We start from the raw sequence: 22,554 nt of genomic DNA on the forward strand, positions 1-22,554 counted from the left end.
GGTGAAAACTTGACACAAAAAAACAGTGAACAAGTAATAAACGAGCTGATGTGTGTATCACATGACTTCCTTTAACTCCAATTTAAAGTTATTTCCCCATTACTGGCAATTTTAATGTGATTCAATAGTTTACTCTCTAAATATCACCAACAGTGGCCAAATTGAAATCAGATTTAAAAAAAATAAACAATCGCCAAATTTATCGCCAAGTGTGCGACAAAACTTGGCGACCAAAAGACAAGCGATATATCGCCAAGTGTCCGCCAAATTATAACACCACTTCATACATACGTACATACGTACGTCACGAGAAAAGTCGTTGTAATTAACTCGGAGAATTTCAAAATGGATATTTCGGGTGTCTTTCCGTTCTTAGGCACTTATCTGCGTGTGGTCGGGTTGAAAAAAAAAAAAAAAAAAAAAAAAACACACACAACAATAATTTGGGGGTGAGCAAACTGGAAGTTAAGGTCGAATTTTGAGTGAAAAATTTTTCGTGAATACAATACTTCCTTTTTTGTAAAAGGAAGTAAAAATAAAAACGCTAGATTTTACCTTAAAATGAGTCCAACAAGCATGAAAAACCAACTGACACTGGATTAATTTTTCTATATTTAGGTTATAGGACGGAAAGCCAAATAGTATTAAGTATGAGAATATGTGTACACAAAAATTCAACTTTGAGTAAAGCATAGTTAAAAGCAATAAATTATATTTAATTTTAAGCACTTTAAACAGTAGTACACAGTGTCAACTATACATAAATGCAGTATATTGCCTACAAACTGCACAGATGAGTTCTAGTAATGGCAATTCTTAATTTAGAAATTTCCTCATCTAAAAACGACTGTAAGAAATATTTTATGCACATTATTCATGACCAGCCATTGGAAATTTTCATGACCATTAATAAAAGGCAAGTGCAGAGGGCCTGTGGGGTACAATAGAAAAACACTTTAATAAAAATACTCATAAATGTACTTTGCACATGAGAATGTTTTCGACCAAGGACCAAGGACGTGTAATGGAATAAAAACTCTTACATAAATCTGGGTATTTTGAATTGATTCCATTTTGAACTAAATCAATTAAAAGAAATTAGGTAATAATACAAAAAAGTAATAAATCAGAAATTACTGGGCATTGTTTTGGACATCATCATCTTATAGATATTTGTAGTTGCTTTTTAAATTATACAATAAAGCATGTTTCTTTAAAATAATTTCAAATAAGCTACTGTACAATGAGCAATATTATTGTTAATTGACCTGTAGAAAACGAAAAAAATTCTTAAACACTTAAAAATATAAATTACTTTTTAATTAATAATTTTAACGAACAGAAGCACTAACAGATTGAGACACATGATAAACAAATAGCATGTGCACATAACAATCAGAAAGTTTTTTCTGCCTACCTAATGAATAAACTCTTTATTAAAAGCAATTTAAAAATATATTTGCCGCAAAATAACGCGAATTAATTAAAAACATTCTGCAAATACAGTGGGCTTTAAAAATATTTTTTAATGCGCATGAATAAAAAATATATTTATATTTACATGGATCGAAATACAAGAAAATTATAAAATAAAAATATTACCTTTAAATTTGTAAAGACTGGATTCATATTGAATCAAACTGGGATCTTGTTCTCCATTGGTCCCATTCGTGTGATTGTCCATTATCAGCTCCATGGAGCCAATAATGTTCCTCCGCTCAGAAAAATAACTACTACTTCGACGAACACAAAACTACGAAGATCGTCTGCTCGAACAGCCGCGGTTTTCGCGTTCGGAGTCGGCGAGGAAAAAGATCTTCCCGCTTACGTGTACAGGTGGTGGTCTCTTGCTACTGAATGAAAGTTTCCGTGTGGAACACAAATCGAAAGCAAAAGCCTCATAAAAAATCCCACCACAAACATGAAGTAGGCGAAAGCCTTGTAGGTTTGGTCACATACACACTTGAAACGGTGAAAAAAAAAATGTTGTTGACACCCTTTTTTGGTTAGCCGGCATTCATAAGCCCACGCGCCAGCGAAAGTCCACTAAGCCTAATCGGGCATATCTGCAAAATAGCCACTCATCTATTTCTTAAAATAACTGAATGTCTACATTTCGGGTGTCCACTAGCAGGTAGCCGCAAAAAATGATTCATGCACTTGACCAGAGTGGCCCAGCGGCGCCAACAGGACACAGCTGACAGTGACAAAACTCCTCCGAAAAAGTTTCGACTCTCTTTTCTCTGCTAGCGGCAGTTGTGTACGAATTGCCCACCCACTACTTACTGAGACGCCATCTGTGAAACTCGCGGGAGCGATTCGCCCAATCAGCGGCCTTCACAATCGCGAGACGGAGGAGAGGGGAAGAGGTAAGAGAAGTTTTTTGTTTTTTTTTTTTAACGTAACTTGCCGTTTCATAAGGCAGTTGCGCGCGCGATAAAAGTTGTTTTCACTGAACCACATGCATCAATTGCACTTTCTGGAGTGAAACGTTTAGGGGGAAAATTAGAACTATAAATGGTGTTGTAAAAAATTTATGAATCGAGTGATGAGTAGTTTGCTGCAATTAAGAGTCATTTTTTACATCGTTGAACATTCACGCTAAAATCAGTTGCAAATTATTATCTAAAGGCCCAAGACAAAAAGATGAATTAAAATGTTTATTACTTTTCTTACCAGCTAACCAGCTAAGACAGAAAAAAAAACCAAAAAATCAAGCACAAAAAAAAAAAAAAAATCCTCCCTCTCCCCCTCCCCTTTATAATGTTGCCCGTAAAAAGTCCTAGTTTCCGTCCAAAAAAAAAAAAAAAAAAAGAAAGAAAGAAAGAAAGAACTAAAAAATTTGGCTTTACGATTTTTCACACTTTATGAATATATTTTTTCCACAAAAAAGTCATTGAAAAGTTAGCATTTTTTTTTTTTTTTTTTTTTTTAATGTGAACAAATGTCTTCTGAAATTCTGACAAACGTCATAAGTTTCAGTAGTTCATTTGTATTCATGTTTATAAAGTTGAAAAAAAAAACTCCATTTGTTTATTTTCCTTGACATAGAGAGATGTTTTTAAGTAAGCACTGCACAGAAAAGAAAATTAATTTTAAAAAACTCCTTAAGAAATGAATAACTACTTTTGTGCAAAAGTAACAGTAGGAAAAACAACGCATTAGTAGACAAATTTGTAATACATGATTATTATAGATCCTCGTTCACCCCCCCCTCCTCCACACACACATCAAAACCTTAAATTTATCTGTGGTGTCTGCCTTTGTCGGAAGACTCTATAAAGCTCACATTTTTCCGTGTTGAAGAAAACTTGCACGGAGTTTTAAGGAAGTCCCTCCTTGAAACTCCGCGAAATACATGTCTACAAGCAATTACAAATTTGAAAATTCATAAATTTGTTTTTCCTACTGTTAAATTGCATCTTTGTTAAATGTTTTTCCGCCATCGCTTTTTTAATATTAAAAAAACGACCCCTTCCCCTCTTAAACTAAAAAAAAACCTTGAATTTCTCCGGATTATTTAGGATTGCCTAACATTTCCAGAATCAGTAAAATTTAAAATTCAGTCATAATTTTGTCCACTCACAGTAGCGCAGACAAAAACACTCAAAAAAAAAAAAAAAAATTCTATATGAACAGAAATAATTGTTTGAATTTTCTTTATTTTTCACCCCAACCCGGGCGAAGGCATGCTTTTATCGAAACTTTGCAAAGATAATCCCTTATTACAGCTTCAAATTAAAAGAGCGAAAGCCGAATTTTAATTGGAAAACAAAATTTAACTAACGATGAAAACTGCTCACATGTTCCAGAGAGAAAATTATTTGCGCAGTAATTATTATCTATAATAATTACTGCATTGATGTTCGGAGTTGGAAGCACTTCTGTTAAAAAAAGGGGGTGTGGGGGGACAAAATTTGAAATTCCCAGAAAATGAATGGGTATGGATTATAAATGTTTGAATGTTTTTTCGAGGAGAAGAAATATGTAGCAAAACGCGAATTTCGTCTTCCTCATGTGCAGTGAATCAAAGGCGCTTTGTGAGCATTGATGTAGTGTTTGCTTGATGAAAAATTTCTTATCAGTTTCAAAAGACACCACTATAAGGTCACTTGAAAAAAATCGAAAGCACTTAAAAATTATTTTTGTAACTTACAAATAAGCTTTATCGAGTTATTTACATACAGGCGTCACTCGTATAACACGGAACTTGGACAACACGGTTTCGATATTACACGGTACCAAGTTTGAGATTTTTTTTGCATTGTTTTGATATAACACGAATATTATCTTCAAAAAAAGATGGAATTTCATTTTTGTTTAATACATTCTGTTAATGTTTGATAACTAATAAGTTTTTACGAAACTTGGTTTCGATATAACACGGTACACATCCTTTGATTTATATTATTTTTAAGTCTCATACAACACGGCTTCGATGTAACACGAAACACGGTTTCGATACAACACGATACATATTGACATGATTTCTACTATGTAAATGATTAGTTAGGGTAAAAAATAAGTTTTAAAGTTATTTTTAAAAAAAAGTCTTGTATAACACGGTTTCGATACTACTCGGAACGAATGAACGTGTTATACGAGAGACGCCTGAACATTAGTTTACTTGCATTTCATGTGTCACATTAAAAACCCATTCATGCTTTAAAAAAAAAAGGCGGGAGGAGGGGGGAGCCGACGGTTGTCATTTTAAAAATTACAATTAAAAATTAGAATTGCAAAGGTCTCACAAAAGTTATACTCAAGAATGGTTAACCATCTGGGATAGAATATAAGGTTTAGTTGATGGGAAGGGGAATAAATCATCTATAGAAAAAAAAAATCGGAGGTAAAAATTTTCTTTAGTTATTTTTAACACCAAATTTTGAGACATAGATTACTACGCTATAAGATTTCTAAATGCGTGCAGTCGATACAACGAAAAATATCATTCGTTCGACTAAATAACATACCTTAATGTTGTTTTATCGTATGCCATCTGGATATCATTTATTCCAGCGTTTCTCAACCTTTTTTTTTATCTGCGATCAATCAAGATTAGGGGAAAAAAGAAAAAAAACGCGGATCATTAACAATCTAAAATGTTGATAGAAATCACAAAATAAAACGTAAAAAGTATCGTGTATAATGGTATTATTATTTCTTTTAATACTGGATTTTTTTCCTCTAAAAGGTAAAAATATCCGAGAATTGGTAAAAATATTCCACGGACCTATGCTGGACAATCCCCGATTTTATTCTATCACAAAGAAATGGGGTTGTTTCCTTCAGTCAAAAGTAGTACTTTTTGTAACTGAAATTTATAGAATAAGCAAAGAAAAACACCATGGACCCAGAAAATACTTTCATTTTCCCAACAGTTATTATTTAATCAATTTTTTTTTTTAAATGTCTGATTTTTCAAACAAGGTGTGGTCTTGATGACGTCACAAATGATGCTCTTTGGCGCATCTTTCTATCGCGTTTCCACTTTATGCTAATCAAGAAGCGAATTAAAATTGCGCTCTACGCTTCCTATCAACCATATCGTTGCCAATACAGGTGAGTAAAGATGCGAATCAAATATTTTGTTCCGTAAACGGCAACACTGAATGGCATTTCATCATTTGTGATGTCATCGGCAGAAGTATAAACAATGAAAGCATACCGATTTAGGTTTTTTTTTTTTTTTTAATATTAAACGTTTACAAATTTTTTAAAAAAGGTCAGATCCTACGTTTTCAAGCATGCTCTTTCAGAAAAAAATACTTTTAAAATTTTGGAAACGACCGCATTGCGTTTCCCACAATCTGTATATACCCCTGCCATATCTGGCACTCGATATCACTGAGGGGCTGTCCATGAATGACGTCATTTTTTTTTCTAACTTGTTGACCCCTGCTTTCTTTTGTCACAAAGGGTCACGATTCACGGTACCCCTCCCCCTTTTTGTCACATGTCAAACTTTATTTCATATACATATTCTTATAAATAATGCGTGATGTGTTATACTTCTTCCCTTTCTCCCCTTATCAAAACTTGCAATTTCATGAACCTCTCTTCTCCCTCAATAAAGCATGAATTCATTTGTGGACAGCCCCTTATTAGTAAAGTATCTCAATCTCACCGTTGTTCTCACGAGGGCTGTTTTAAATTTTATTTAATACGCCATCCCTTTGAACATATTCAACAGTAATACGTGAAATACACCGCCAGCTCAGTCATTTCCAGCCGAGGACTGCAGTTTCGTGCTTATTAGCACTCATCAGCCCGGTATAGGAAAGTGACTGAGCTGGAGATGGAAAACCTCTTAAGGAAGCCAAGAGTGCGAAACAAACTGGCAGCTAATATAGAATTAGCAGACCAGACGAGTGACCGAAGCAATGGTTCGGTTCAACTCGAAGATTGAACGCGAGGCAAGGTATATTCATAAATTACCACCCATTAGCCAGGGCTAAAGCAGAAATACGTGAAATACACCGCCAGCTCAGTCATTTTCAGCCGAGGACTGCAGTTTCGTGCTTATTAGCACTCATCAGCCCGGCATAGGAAAGTGACTGAGCTGGAAATGGAAAACCTCTTAAAGAAGCCAAGAGTGCGAAACAAACTGGTAGCAAATATAGAATTATTTCACGTATTTCTGCTTTAGCCCTGGCTAATGGGCGGTAATTTTACTGAATATATTCAACAGTGTTAAATTTAACAAATTATGGGATGACGTATGTGAACATTTACAAACAACGCAGCACTCCGCTCACCAGGGCTGCGGAGTCGGAGGGAAAAGGACCCACTCCGGCTCCGACAACTTCAGAGCCTTCGACTCCGACTCCTTTTCCTAAAATCAGCTCACCTCCGCAAGCACTGTTAGAGCTGCGGACTTTAAGAGAAAATGTCTGACTCTGACTCTAAGAATTTTAGTTACAGGTTAGATTTAGTCGGCTCTAATATATTGAGCATTTGTAATTGTCGTTTTGCACAATGTGTTCAAAAAGTTTGCACATTTGTATAATTGAACTTTATCGTGGAAAAAACTTTTTCTCTTTAAATTCACGAATCAGTTATTGTGACATGTAGAGTAGTTCCAAAATGAAACTTTAAAACTACTCCACATATTACTAATCATGTTATAATGATTTTTTAAAACTCTGGTCAATCATTTGTATTCACCCAGTATAAATGTTTTCCCTAAAAACTGCTCACAATTTCATATTGCTTTTTCTGTGGCTCCAATCGACCTTGTATTACGTATGAGAAGAACATGATAAAAGTTGATCCCTTTCAACGTTTTTTTAATATAGGAAATATAGGTGTGGAACCTAGGGCAATTTCTTCTTAATGGTATGGAAGCATGGAGTATTTTAGGTCAAGAAACATTAGTGAAGGTAAGAAATAAATAAACACTTTTGTGCGGAGAAGTAAATGGAAATCAACAATGTTTTGGCGCACAAAATTGGCAGATTACTGCAAACACGTGTTTTTGGGGCTACAGGGAGCCCCTTTTAAATGCGGAAATAGTGAGCTTTTGGATGCAAAGACATCCGGTAAAAGCCACCATTTATTAGTAAAAGGTAGCCAGTGACGTAGCGAGAAAAAATCCTTAAGGGGGGGTTAATTTTTTTCTGAAGTTTAAAGTACCTATATATATATATATATATCTATATATATATATATATATATATATATATATAATATATATATATATATATATATATATATATATATATATATATATATATATATATATATATACATAGTATAAAATGAAGTCCCCAAAAAGCGTCTGTGTGTTTGAACTCGCAAAACTCGAGAACTACCCCGGCCGATTGGGCTGAAATTTTCAGTTTGTTCCTTTAAGTCCTGAAAAGGTTTGCAGATCAGTTCGAATAAAATTCGATGAATAGCTCTTTTTTTATTGCAACTTACGTCCAATTTTCACGTAAATTCCCGAATATGGGAGGGAAAAATTACTTGTACACATTAATATTACATATCGTTGGAAAGGGTAGAATTTTCCGCGTTCTACGCAATTTGTTTCAATGCTTTAACTTTATTACGGTAGGAGTTATTTGCGTTTTTTAGCTCGAATTTTTTTAGGGTTAGCTGAAATTTAGGCACTTCTTTCTTCATTAAATAAATCCATAAAAGTGAAGGAATTGTCCCACAGCTTTCTTTTTGACGCCATGGTTACGTATTTTAAATCCATCTTTCTGGATTTCATTTCTTAAATGTATTTTGATATCTGTCGTCATTGTTTAGAAGGGAAATCATAATTAAAAAAAAAAAAAAATTTACGCCTAATTGTTGAATATACGTCACTTGACACATTTTTATTTTCAAGGTAGACCGAGCAAAGCCGGGCAACGCAGCTAGTATATATATATATATATATATATATATATATATATATATATATATATATATATATATATATATATATATATATATATATATATACAGTGGCTCCCAAAAGTGTTCGTACACCTTGAAATTTTGTAGTAAAACCAAAATAACGCAAAACTGAATTCGAATATGAAGTCCAATTTTTTTTCACCACCATTCCTATGCTATTCTGAATAAAACCCAGTAGTTTTTTTTAGAATATTGCCAGATTTTATTTTTGAAATTTGTCAAAAAAACGAAGAGACAGAGAAAAAATACGCCACAAAAGTCATCGTACAATAAAATAGTTTCGAATAAATTCATAATTAAAATTATCATATGTGGTTTTTTTATTATTTTTGCATTGTAATGATACTGTAAAGTCATTTGCCTTTCATTTTTTGTGTATTTATTCCCTAATATTCTGCTTAATATTTTAAAATGGCAGGTATGCGTAAAAAACAACAAACACGATTCGAAATTTGATTTTTTCCATCACAGTAGCCGTAAATTGGTTTGAAATGTCTCTAAATTGGTTAATTTATAAAATTCTATAGTGAAGGGCTTGATAAACTGCTTTAAAGACAAGAATCGGATCGAAAACAAGGTAAGAAAAGGTCAACTGGCAAAGTTAACAAAGCGTGATCGGAGCTTTACAGTTAAAAAAAAAATATGAAAAATACACATTTCAGAACTGAAAAAGTCTCTGCAGAATTGAATGAAACATTTTACGTTTAATTTTTACCTAAAATTGTTCGCCAAGTTCTCTGATTAGCTAGAATAAATGAGACCTCTTCCCGCAGAAATTTTCTTGTTCGTACGAAAAACAGTAAGCTTACACTTTCCGTCGTAAAATCAATGATAAATAAGCTCAAAACGTTTTGGAACAACGTCTTACTTATAGACGAAAATAAATTCAACATTTTGGGTTAAATTGTTGTATAATTGTAAATGAAAGAAAAAAATGAGGAATTTAATCGATTAGTCAGGACGGTTAAGGTGTTCTTGTGTGAGGGTGCATCTCAGCATCAGGACTTGGAAATTTGGAATTTTTTGATGAAATAATGAATTATGCTGTTCATTTAAATATTTTAAAAAGCAATTTAAAACTATTACCCCAAAATTTGGTAATCGGAAACAACTTTGTTTTTTATCAAGATAACGATAAGAAGCACACGTTCGCGTTTGGTGCCTCAAAATTTGTCCTTAAGCTTAGAAATATCGCCTCAATCGCTAGATTTAAACTTAATGGAACATGTTTGGAGATATCTGGTGGCTAGATTACGAAAATACACCATTGAAACAAAAAGCGAACTAGAAACAGTAAGACTCGTAGTGCGGCTGAACACTTACTCAGAAAGTGCACAAAAAAAGAAAGAAAAAACAATGAAATCTATTCCCAGACGTTTAAAAGCTGTTGTTGTTACTGCATGATATCCTACTAAATAATAACTTAGTAAAAAGTTGGATTATTTACTAATTTTTTGACATTTTTTCAAAGTGTACGAAGACTTTTGTGAGATAAAATTTCCGGCACTTTTTGGTTTTTGATTTTTAAAAAATTAAGTTTTAATGTTTTATTAAAAATTTTCATGTAGTATTGTTAAAAATAGATCATAGATCTTACAATAAAATACCTATTCCGAAATTTTAATTCTAACCAATGGATAAGGCCCTATTTCATTGAAAGTCGTAGGTGTACGAACACTTTTGGGAGCCACTGTATATATATATATATATATTACTCTTTATCAATTATAAACAACAAAGGACATTATAAACCATGTCCTTTGGTTTATTATGTCCTTGTATAACTATATATATATATATATATATATATATATATATATATATATATATATATATATATATATATATATATATATATATATATATATATATATATATATATATATATATATAGATATAGATATATATATATATATATATATATATATATATATATATATATATATATATATATATATATATATATATATATATATATATATATATATATAGATATAGATATATATATATATATATATATATATATAGATATATAGATATATATATATATATATATAGATAACTCTTTATCAATTAAACAACAAAGGACATTATAAACCAATCTCTTCTTTGAAAATACCGTGATCAATACTGCCGTCATAAGAAGGAAAGCACTGTCTCCAAGAGAAAAAATGTTGCGCAAAACAGAAAGACATAAGCTTTTTACCGTCATAAAAGCTATTATATTAAATAAAAATCTTTTAGCTCATAAACAGAACCCTTCAAGTTCGACTGAAAAATGATTTTTTGGGGCTCATGGGGGGGGGGGGGTTCTGACCCCCCTATCCCCCATGGTTACGCCACTGAAGGTAGCATGGCTTAATCTCGGAAGTATGGGGTTATTGTAGAAAGTATGGGCTAGTTTAGGAAGTAAAAGCTAATGTAGGAAGTATGGACTAGTCCAGAACGTGTATGCTAATCTAGGAAGAATGGGACATTAAAGAAAGTATGGAGCAAGCTAAGAATGTGGTCACTTCCAAAAAGCAGTGATCATGTTCTTAGATTCCATAGATACTAGATAATATATAGATATAAGTAATAGATAATAGTACAGCTTGTTTCTGAAACGATATTAGAAAAAATACTCTTCAGAAAAATGTCTTTTTAATCAAATGTGTGTAGGTATTTTATGCAAACAGTTTCAAGCAGAATGCGCAGAGTATTTTTCTTGCAAATATTTTAAAACATTTAACCAAGAGAATTGAAAACATTTAACTTTATAAGTATAATTTAGTTCCAAAACAGATATAAAAGATATAAAACGTTAAAGCTAATTATCAGTATGTTTCCTTAATTTTAAGAATAATTTCAAGAATTTCTAGTCAGTCAGTTCTTTGACAAACAAAACAACTACCCAACTTAAAACATTTCTTCAAATCAAAGATGTAACAACGCAAAAATGTTTATTAATTCCTCTTGTTGACTAGTTATTTCCACTGGTTTAAGCTATTTCATAACTTCTAAGTTCTTTTATTATATTGTTTCATCATACTTATAAGTTACAATTTTGTAATTTAACGTGCAAAATGTGTAGTAACTTAAAAACAGAAGTCACTTAGCGGTACAGCTTTTCGTAAATAAAACCTTTCAGCGACTTTGTTTGCATGCCAGTAAGATATTCAAAAATTTCTAATTCACCCTTCTGCTTTTTTTTTCTTTCTTTTTCTGAGCTGAAGTATTCGCTTTCGTATTTTTTCAAATGTGGCAAAACAATTTCAAGTAAATAAATTTTTCTTACTTCGTCTAATCGAAACCATTGTACAAATAAGGTGATTTCTAAACATCGTTAATGTAAAGTCAAATTTTCAACCGTAAATACTTTCAAAGTTGAAGGATTGTGATTATTATGCCATTTGAAAATAAAACACAGCATCTAGTTTTTAAAGGTGACTTAAGGCAAAACAAGCCATTTATTATTAAATTTTACTGCTTATTTACTTTAGGATTAACCATTTTTTTAACACAAATATACATTAATAATATTTCAATTTCACGTTTGCAAACAAGTTTCAAAATATGTATTAAATTTATACAAGAATCTGCAAAGGTGATTACGTTTGCAACTGTTTGGATACAAAAAAGAAAAAAAGAAGAAGAAAGAGGGTGATGATGACGTTAATGATTATGAAGATATTGCACACTTTTTGTTCCACCAAGGTGTGAAAATACTCCTTGAGTTTTTTCTGGAGGAGAGAAATTCGTTTCAAAGAAGTGAAATGCACGGAAACAGTGAAGATCGTAATGGTGGGTCAATTTTTTACCTTTCTATTGATGTATAGATAGATGACAAGGGGAAAACAAGATATGCAGTATTTAATTTTTTCTAACTTTATAGAATGTTTGACATTTGAATTTAAAATAACTACTTTCAAATATGATACATTACTAAATTTCCGAGTATTTTCCCTCTATTTCCCACGATGCTATTTTTTTTTTTCTTTTCTTTTTTTTTTATTTTATTCAAAGCATAAAAATACGTTTGAGTGGTGTTCCCGTAGGGTATACTCCATATAAGCCGTATACTCTCAAACATTTTTTAGACATATAGCGTATACCATCAAGCTTCAAAAAATTTCATATTATGAAAACATATTATGTATTGTATATGATCGCATACACATATTGTGCATAACTGATTACTGGGGAGTATGTCCTCAGAAAATTTGATGGGAGCATCACTGCGTTTGACTACATATTTGAGGCTTATTTCCTGTTTTTCAATGCTTGAAATACGTTTGCAGGGGCGTTAAAAAGATCTCTGATTGTTATAATAACTGATTATTTAGAAGTACAATCACTTACAATTTACCAGTAAGTAGCAGTGTGAAAATATGGAAGTTAAATACTAATGGAAATTATACTTTTACTTGTTTTTCTCTTATCAATTCCATGGTCTACAATGTCAGAGAGTAAGTTAAGGAAAGTTTGTTTGCTAACCAACCGTGTAATGAATCCAACGTGAGCAAATAAAATCTAGGTTCTCTTGTACCAAAATAGATTATTAAATTATCGATTGCAAAAGACAGCAGCGAAAGGTAATTGACTTATTGAATAGTTAAATGGCTTCATTTTTCTCAACAAAAAGCATCATACTTTAAATTAATTAAAATTATAATTTGTTTTTTTTAGCTTGCGTTAGTTAATTTGTGGCTCAATCGGAGATCAACTTAGAAAATTTTAATCCTAATCAAGCGTGAGATGAAAAAAATAAATCCAGGAAATGAGACCTCATATTTTAGAACAGATGATTGAAACATAAATGCCAGAAGACACAGTTGTAAGAAATTATGAGCAGTAGTTTAAGTATCGCTGACATGTACTGTGAGAAACAGTACATATCAGCGATACTTAAATTGCGGACCGCGGGGCCCATGCAGGGGCGGCATTTCAGCATTTCATTTGGGGGGTCGAGTTTCTTAAATATGTATTACTAGTGTGGTACAAAACACACATTATCTAACAGGGAGTGGTCATAAAATCGGTTTACTATGAATAAAAATTTGTGTTTGGAAACAATTAAAATTTTGACTCATTTTCTAATACGTTATCGCACAAAACATCTCGATACTAAAGTTTTTATACCTCTTGGAAAAGTTTTAATGCATGATTTTTGGAATTCGGAAGAGCAGGAAATCGTGTTACTAATCTGTGAGTGCCCAGTGTCGTGCTGTTTTACCAATACAACTAAATAGAAATTTTTTTTGCCCATTGTGTTTCGAAAATAATTCTCTAACCTCCTGAGACAAAGAAATCTTTCTCTACTAGCTGAGCTGATAGGAAAAGTTAAAAAAATAATTGAAGTAACAAAGTTATGTATGAAAACACTTTTTATATCTTGCTCTTCAAAATCACCCAGGCAACTTCAAAAATTGTGAAGGGCTTAATTTTACATCATTGAATAATCTAGTCTCATAGGCGCTCTCAGCTTCAATGAGATGTCCTCTGCATCCAGCTCTGTTATTCACTATTCCAGACTGATGAGTCCATAACAAGGACGAAACTGCAGTCTCTGGATGTGATAACTGGTCTGTCGGTATATTGCTTGTAATTTTTCTTGCCTCGTGCTAAAAATTTTACTCAAAATTGAAACATTTTATTTTTTGTTTTCAACATCCAATCCAGATAATATAGAACCAACCATACAGAAAAAAAATATCATCAAATCTTGTGTTAATTTCATTCGAAACTGAATTGATTACTTCATACAAAATATTAAGAAAACAATGTTTGACTTTACATCGTGTGTGTAGGTTTTCGTCACTTTTTTTTTTTTTTCGCACCTTTTTAAAATTTGCTCGGAGGAAGAATTTTTTGAAAGGTTTCACGATTGATTGAAATATGCATCTATGTAAAATCTAGTTTCAGTTTCAATTGTAGATTGAACTATGGTAGTATGCTGCACAGATCAATTGTAGATGGAACTGTGGTTTGAATAGTCTGAAAATTAAGGGTAGTGGATTGAAGATGTTTTGATAGAGTAAAGCATTTTTCAAAAACTTTCCTCAATACAAACAAATTGAATAAAAATTCAAACAAAGTCATACATGGTAAAAGGCATGAGCTTTTTCACCATTGAAAGAATCGTTTTGCAATAAATCTTCCAATCGTCAAATCACTGCTTTGAAGTTATAGAGAAATAATTTTATGGTTTTAACTCGTGAAGAACCATTTTCTGTCACTCCGAGATTGTATACTTATAGAGCGCCATAAAAGATATTTGTTGATATGTTTTTTTTTAATTCAATAATCATATGCATTTTTAAGAAGTTTCTATGAAAGCATATAATGCATTGAGCAGCTGAAACGTGTTTCTAGCAGAGGAAAAAGATAAACACTCATCAAATAAATATACACTTAAAAAATGAGCGTAAAATTTATTGAATAATATCAAGGACTTTTCTTGTGAAAACCATGCAGCCACACCACTTTGCACGAGCCACTCATATTGAACATGCCATCGTTACAGTGGGCACACAAGTATGAAATATTTAGCCAAAATGACGAAATGTCTTCTTCAGTTAAAATTAACTATGGTTCTCTATCACTTTTCTATGTTCTGAAAAGGCCGGGAAATACTTCATGAATTTAAGTCATCATCCAAATAACGAAAAACACTTTTTCTAGTCTGGGAATGCGTCGAGTTTCATCAAATATTTACTGAGAACCAGCGAGATTTTTTAAAATGAACATTGATTTTGATTTACATAAACTGAATTCACCCATTTTCTATCATTCTGCTTAAAAAATTTGGGGGTGCGACCGCCCCCTCTTGACCCCCCTATTTGCCGCCCCTGGGCCCATGTAGCCGGCCGATCTTTCACTAAGTGTGCAGTCACGGGAGTCAAAACACTTGACAATCTTTCATATTAACTTATTACTTCCTTTTACAAGAAAGGAAGTATTGTATTCGCTTAAAAATGTCACTCAAAAATCGACTCTTAATTTCCATTTTACTCACCCTAGAATGAATATTGAGTTTTTTTTAGACTCGACCACCCTTGGATAAGTGCCTAAGAACGTATAGACATGCGAAATATCCATTATGACGATTCCTGCGTTAATTATAACGAATTTTCTCGTGACGTCTGTATGTACGTATGTGCGTATGTATGTCGCATAACTCAACAACGGTAAGTCCTAGAAAATTGAAATTTCGTACGTAGACTCTTAGTGGAGTCTAGTTGTGCACCTCCCCTTTTGGTTACATTCGGGTGTTTTTAAAGGGGTCTTTGGTCCCTTTATTGGGGGGAGGGAATCATTGTTAAATTCGATGTAAACTCAAGGTGTTATAATTTGGCGGACACTTGGCAATATATCTTTTGGTCGCCAAGTTTTTTCGCCAACTTGGCGACAAATTTGACAATTTTTTTATTATTATTATTTTTTTTTTATTTGTTTCAATTTGACAGCTGTTGGTGATATTTAGAGAGTAAACTATTGAATCACATTAAAATTGCCAGGAATGGGGAAATGACATTAAATTGGAGTAAAAGGAAGTCATGTGATGCACACCATTAGCTCATTTTTATGCAAAAATCCTTTAAAAAGGAGCTCATGTTTCCTTTTTCACAGGCAATTGTAGATTGCAGGTATTAAACTATTTTGCAAACACACACACACACACACACACACACACATAAATAAAGGCTTATATTCTGCCATGAGGAGGTAAAGCGCGGTATCTGCAAATACTTCATCCCCCTCCTTTTTTTTTGGTCATCTGTTGTATTTTCGCTTTATTGTGCAGACATCATCTTCATGCTCGGACGGTGGTCAAAGTTCCCGGTTGATTAAGCCCACGGTAAATTGCACAAATTGGGCCCAAAAATGACTTTTTTTCTCTACGAATTCATTAATTTTAAAACCTTTCCAAATTGGCCAGGGTGAAAAAAAAGTTTTCAATGGAATACAATACTATGATGTAAAATTACATCACAGTCCGATAAACTCTTCATTCGCCTCATGGCGGTCGAAGTTTGCATATTGAGCCCAAAAACTAGTATTTTTTCATAAGGAACAAAAAATTTATCTTAACCTTTGGAATCGACCACGGATAGAAAAGTTGCCTCACACAATTTAAGCAATTAATTCTCGCCACACCACAATGGATGACGTGACTCGCTATCTACAAATCCTACTTTCATTAAAATGAGACCTCCTAAGCCACAATGAAATGAAATCAATAAAAAATCTTTATTACTTAATAAAAGCAAAATAAAATAAAGAAGGAAATAAATCATCGAAGACATGAAAACAAAAATTAAAATTTTAGACAGAACAAAACCTTTAGTAACGAAGGTTAAATACAATATTAATATTCCTATTACTATTGGTATTTGTAAGGCTAAAAGTGTATGAACAAAAACACTTGAATTGAAAGTTATTTTTGTGAGGAAAATTATATATTTTGAAGTATTAATATTAATATAAGAGTATAAATATTTCAGAGCAATCTTACTTATATTTTAACTGGCAATTATATTTTAGCTCTTAATAATTTGAAGCTGGAACACGTTAAATTCACCTACTCGTTAGGAATAAAACTATTTTTGAGCCTTTTAATAAATTACAATGTCAATTAAATATTAAATTACAAAATTAAATAATCCGTTTTAATAAATTACATATGTACAAACGATTGATACTTGATTGCACATAATTAAATGAAGAATCAATTTTAAAATTGATTAATTGGTGGCAATAATTAAAATTTATTAAAAACATTCCAAAGTCTCAGACAAGATTTGCACCATTTTCGCGCGAATGACCCTTTAACTGACCAGCTACCCACAGCGCTACCACACTTCCCTAGTGACGCCCTAATTCGCTTTCGTGAACAAGAAATGTTTTTGTTTCTCGAAGAAATGTTATGGATCCTTCAACAATTTCAGCAGCACTTGCCACTTTTCAGGCGGTCAAGTTTTTTAAGGAAAGTCTGTGAAGCAGTTAGTTATGAAAGAGAATCAATTACTTAGTCATTCTTTCCTTCAAATAGTCAATGATGCGACATACACGGTAAATTACCGTTAACGGAATTTATCTGAATCACTTTTGGCTTACCTTCCCATTAAAAAATAAACGGATATATATATATATATATATATATATATATATATATATATATATATATATATATATATATATATATATATATATATATATATATATATATATATATATATATATATATATATATAAATGGCTACTTCTGTATGTATTCCGGGGTAAACTTCAAAACTACTGGACCGATTTGAACCTTTTGACCATAGATAGCTACATTATCAAGAAGTAACTTAGGCTATAATTTATTACTAAAAACCTTGGTTTAAAAAAGTTATGATGGAAAACAATAAATTTCATGTAATTACCCCAATAAATGATTAAATATAAAACCCATTGTTACAAAAATTCAATGCCTTACAACATTAATATTAATAGTAATCATATTGAAAGTTTTGAATCAAGTCTTCTTCGGAGCAAACATGAGTTTAAAGCAGTGGTTGGAAGTAGCGCTCTACAAGTAGCGACGCTACTGTAGTAGCTACATTTTTTAGTAGTTTCTAGTGTAGCGCACTACTTTTTTAAAAAAGTAGAGTAGCGAGTAGTTCGCTACAAAAAAAAGTAGTTTGTAGCGATTTCTGGAAACAACTTTTGAATAAAGTTTCAACAAAAAAATAAATAAATAAATAAATAAAAAACGCGTTGTCAAACGAATCTGACTGGTGCAAGTCTTACGCGAGTAAAACTTGCACCAATGAGATTCGCAAGATTGAAAAATATGAGCTGACCTCTGATATATAATTTTGACGCCATACATTGTATCTGTTTGACGCCATTAGTTTGTTTGGCATAGAAATTTTCATATTTTCCCAATATTTGCCTTTAATAGAGCTTGGCTTAGAAAGAAAAAAACGATTTTTTTTCCGTTTCATGCAAACTTTGACCGTTAAGCAAAAAGCTTTTGGTATCAATGCCGTTTGCATATGCTGTCGGATCTCAACTTATGCGAAGGATGCGTTTCAAACTTGAGATAAACAGCCCGCGTATGTGAAATTATGTTTCATCAACTTCATATTTAGAGCGAAAAAAAAAAAAAATGCAGAACTGCGATTTGTACGTTAACAATCTGATGTTTCGACTCTACGGTGCGGGGAATTTTGGCTTTTAGTGATGCTAAAGGGAAATTCCATTCACGAAACTAATATTTAGTACCCAAGAAAGAAGGTGATATAAACCCTGCGCTTCCGCTCCGAAAATTTTCGTGTAGCGGGTGAGGAATTTGCGTCAGCTGCAAAATTCGTTTCTCCGGTAAAAACTCGCTATATAGACAGTTCGTGTTAGTCGAATTGCGTTGTAGCCCGAGTCCACTGTTGCTAAAAATTGCACATTGAAGTAAAGTAAGCATTTTTAGTTATGTTACATGTTTCGGATAATTAGTAGAACCGTTTGGGATATTTTTCCTATTTCTTTTTTTTTTCTTTTTTATTGATTGAGTGTTGATATATTAACATATTTAAAGTCAATTATTAAATGTTCTGAGTTTTTGAGGTTATTCGGTAAAATTGAAAAATTCTTTTATTTCATTTTATCAGAGGCGTAAGAAAATATATGGTGTTCAGGTCCGGAACCCCAGCATGAAGCTCAAAAGCCTACGAAAATTAATTCCTACGAAATATAAGTTCCTCTAAAATTAACTCATATAATGAAAATTAAAGTTTTTCTCTTTTGCTTAAAAGATGCTTTTCATCATCTAAATAAATTTTATGTACATGTCTATGTAGAATTTAAATCAAATTATGACTGGATTTATCTCAATTTCAAGTAGCCGAGTTACACTTCTTGAATGAAATACTATTTACTGTCAGGAAAGGATTAAAAATTTGAAGGTTGAATTCCTTCCACTTTTAAATCCTTTCTTGCAGGGAATATTTGTGCAAATGGTATAAAATGTTTGGATTGACGAATCGTTTCAGTAAAGGAAAGAAAGAATAGATAATTAATAGCCATATTCCATGTTCAAATGAGCCAATATATCAATCTGAACAATTTTTTTATTCAATCCTCAAACGGTGTGTATTATGTGTATGTTATTTATTTAGATTCATTATTTTGAAAAGTAGCGAAGTAGCGACTACATTTCAAAAGTAGTTTGTAGTTGCTACATTTTGAAAAAAGTAGTTGTAGTTAACTACATTTGTGCTAAAGTAGTTGTAGTTGTAGTTCGCTACAAAAAAAATGTAGTTTTTCCAACCACTGGTTTAAAGTCATTTAAACATAACAGAGAACTTTTTTTTTTTCTTTTTGTATGTGTGTACTATTTAATTAAATAAAGTGCACGGGTTTTTTAGTGATCTTTGTTTTTGTTAGTTCATATTTTGGAAATTCTTCAAACTTTTATATGCTTGAACTCGTGCTTTCGTTTCTAAATGAATACTCGTTCGTTCTTTATACTTATTGCTATTGCTTCTGAAAGGGCGATAAGTTCCAATCTCATCTTCTAAATGGTCCCTTAAAACTTTGAACTGGAATATCTCCTTGGTCGCTCGCACAAATGTCAAGTTTTTGTGTCAGTAATAGTTTTCAATGGAGATTATTTCTCTAAAGATTAGTTAGAGGACCTAGGGCCTGTATAAAAAGTTAAAATTTTGTATTTTTGACTCATTTTTATTTTTGCTTCAAACTTTTAACATCTTAACTTTACATCTGTTTTTGAAGATTTTTTCAATTCCAAGTATACATCAAGGACTAACGGTTGCGAAAATAAAGGTCTTGCAGGTTAAAACGGAACACCCTGTATATATATATATATATATATATATATATATATATATATATATATATATATATATATAATAATGGTGTATACATGAATAAATAATGATGATGCTGATAATAGTGATCATGACGACAACAACAAAAACAGCTATCATCGTCATATATATAAAAGCCAATTCACGATTATCATAAAAGGCGACGATATAAAAGCCTTATCGAGTAACGCTCCTGACGTCATCAACAAAGAAACTCACGCCATAGTATGATATTTTGTTAATATTTTTTGGTAATTTTTGAAAAAAGGGAAATGTTTTGTTTTGACAAGGCTGAACTGGATCCGGTAACTTCACTGGTAAGACTTATTTTAGGAGAACGAAGAAACGGAAAAATAGTCAACAATGAACGCTATCTACTGGAGTTACGATCTACTGGTTAATCCACTGTACTTAGTGATATTTTGATGGTTGAAATTTTAACCCTAAGGTTTTCTAATAATAATAATAGTAATAACAAAAAAAAAATAGAAGAAAAAGCAACTTGAATTCGATGGTTTTGCCATCAAGAATGGGAGCCATTAATTCCTTAGTACTTCTATAGGTTATATTGCAGACATTTTATAGTTAGCTATTTCAGATTGTTTCTTCATTCTCACTGTTAACTAACGATCTGTTCTTATCACGAATCATACCGAACTCGTGTTGCAAATTTGCGAAGGATCCCTTACGATTCGTCGCCCAACCGCGAATTATCGAAATTCGGCTCATTAGATAGCCAATATCTTCCTAAATTTTAAAGATACTGAACTGGAATCTTTTTATGTGTTGGTACATCTACTTAAGTTTTAAAATTATGTAGGTTATTTAGTGTTATCTTTTGCGCATGCGCAATGAAAAATCAATTGCTTTAAACGTTCATTTTTCATTAAATTATCAACATTTTTATTTTAAGTTTAATTTTTACAATCATATTTCTCTTGTATTGTCTTGCCAAACTTTCTGAAAGTCTGGTAAGAGGTGACGGAAAACTCTGCATGTTATGAGCGAACTTTATTGGAAAATAACAGGTGGAGCATACCTTTTATGTGACAAATTTACAGAACAGGTATTCTTTCAATCACTTATTTCTCGAAAAATCCGCAAAAATGTTGAATTTTTGAAAATGTCCCGGAACTTTTGGCTGTATAGCATAGTTTGCAGTTATTTACTCTGCCGACAATATATTTGACGAGAGCATTGGCAAAAGGTTAAGGGCAAGTTAATCACAATGTTGCTTTGACGAAATATTTACTTTTCAAAATTTATATTGCAACCAATTTCATTAGTAATACAGTGGACTTTCTCTGTTTGATCACTAGTGAACACTCTGCTATTCTGAACACATTTTGAGGGTCCCGGACCCGGAGAATGCATATATGCATTCTCTAGTCTTACTTTATAATGGACATTTCCATAGCGCGCCGTTGTATCCTCGTAGGCTACGTCAGAACAACGCATACAACATGAAGTTTTAGTGCTGCCATCTATCAGTGAAATGTCAAACGTAAATTCTCACGAATCATTTTGTGGATAGCCTTATATTAGAATAGCAACTTGTTAAAATAAAATGTTCAGTTTAAAAATTTCACTTTATGAGAACAGCATTTTGTTTTCCAAAAGGAAGATATCCAGAAGTAAATTAATAAAAATACCAGAATTGTCCTTTAGTAAGCAACTAATAAATCAGTAAGCAATTACAAAACTCATACTTGCGCTGGCGCAACCAAAATCTTCCTTCATGGAGAGAAGGGTGATTCAAACATTTTAATGTATTAACCTACTATGAATGGCAATTGTGGCTAAAATCCGAGAATTCTTGCTTGACTTATTTATTCATATTTCAATAAAATATTTACCATGCCATTTAAAATGAACAAAACTAGTTTCCCAACTCAGAAAATAAACAGCTAAAAAGTCATTTTCGAAAAAAAAAAGTTATTTACTTAATTTGTGATAATTTTAAAAATTTAGCTTGATACAATATTAAAAAATATGCTGTTTACTTGTAAGTCAAAAATGGTCAGTTAGGCAGGTTTTTCATGAGGTAGCAAGGTAGTTTTGTAGACAGTATACCTCTAGTCAACTAAAAACAAAAACCAAGATCAGTTTTGTGCCGTAGTAGTCTTTAAACGTCAATCGCGACATTGACAGTGAAGATAACTTTGTTTCCGAGCGCCCAACATATCAATTTGACTCTCGAGAAGGTATCTTTTCTGTCATATCACACCAAGTTCTCCGTACTTACCACTATTTATGGTTTAACCTCTAGGATGAGGCCCCAAAGACAGCTGTGTTT

General features: G+C 32.1%; 1 protein-coding gene across 1 annotated transcript in view; it reads right to left on the reverse strand.

Moving 5' to 3' along the window:
- Nucleotides 1-22,554, reverse strand: part of LOC129216046 (dystonin-like) — a 446,756-nt gene that overhangs the window by 287,151 nt on the left and 137,051 nt on the right. The gene's annotated exons all lie outside the window — the stretch shown is intronic.

The sequence above is a fragment of the Uloborus diversus genome, chromosome 2 (genome assembly GCF_026930045.1).
Source record: "Uloborus diversus isolate 005 chromosome 2, Udiv.v.3.1, whole genome shotgun sequence".
Taxonomy (NCBI): Eukaryota; Metazoa; Arthropoda; class Arachnida; order Araneae; family Uloboridae; genus Uloborus; species Uloborus diversus.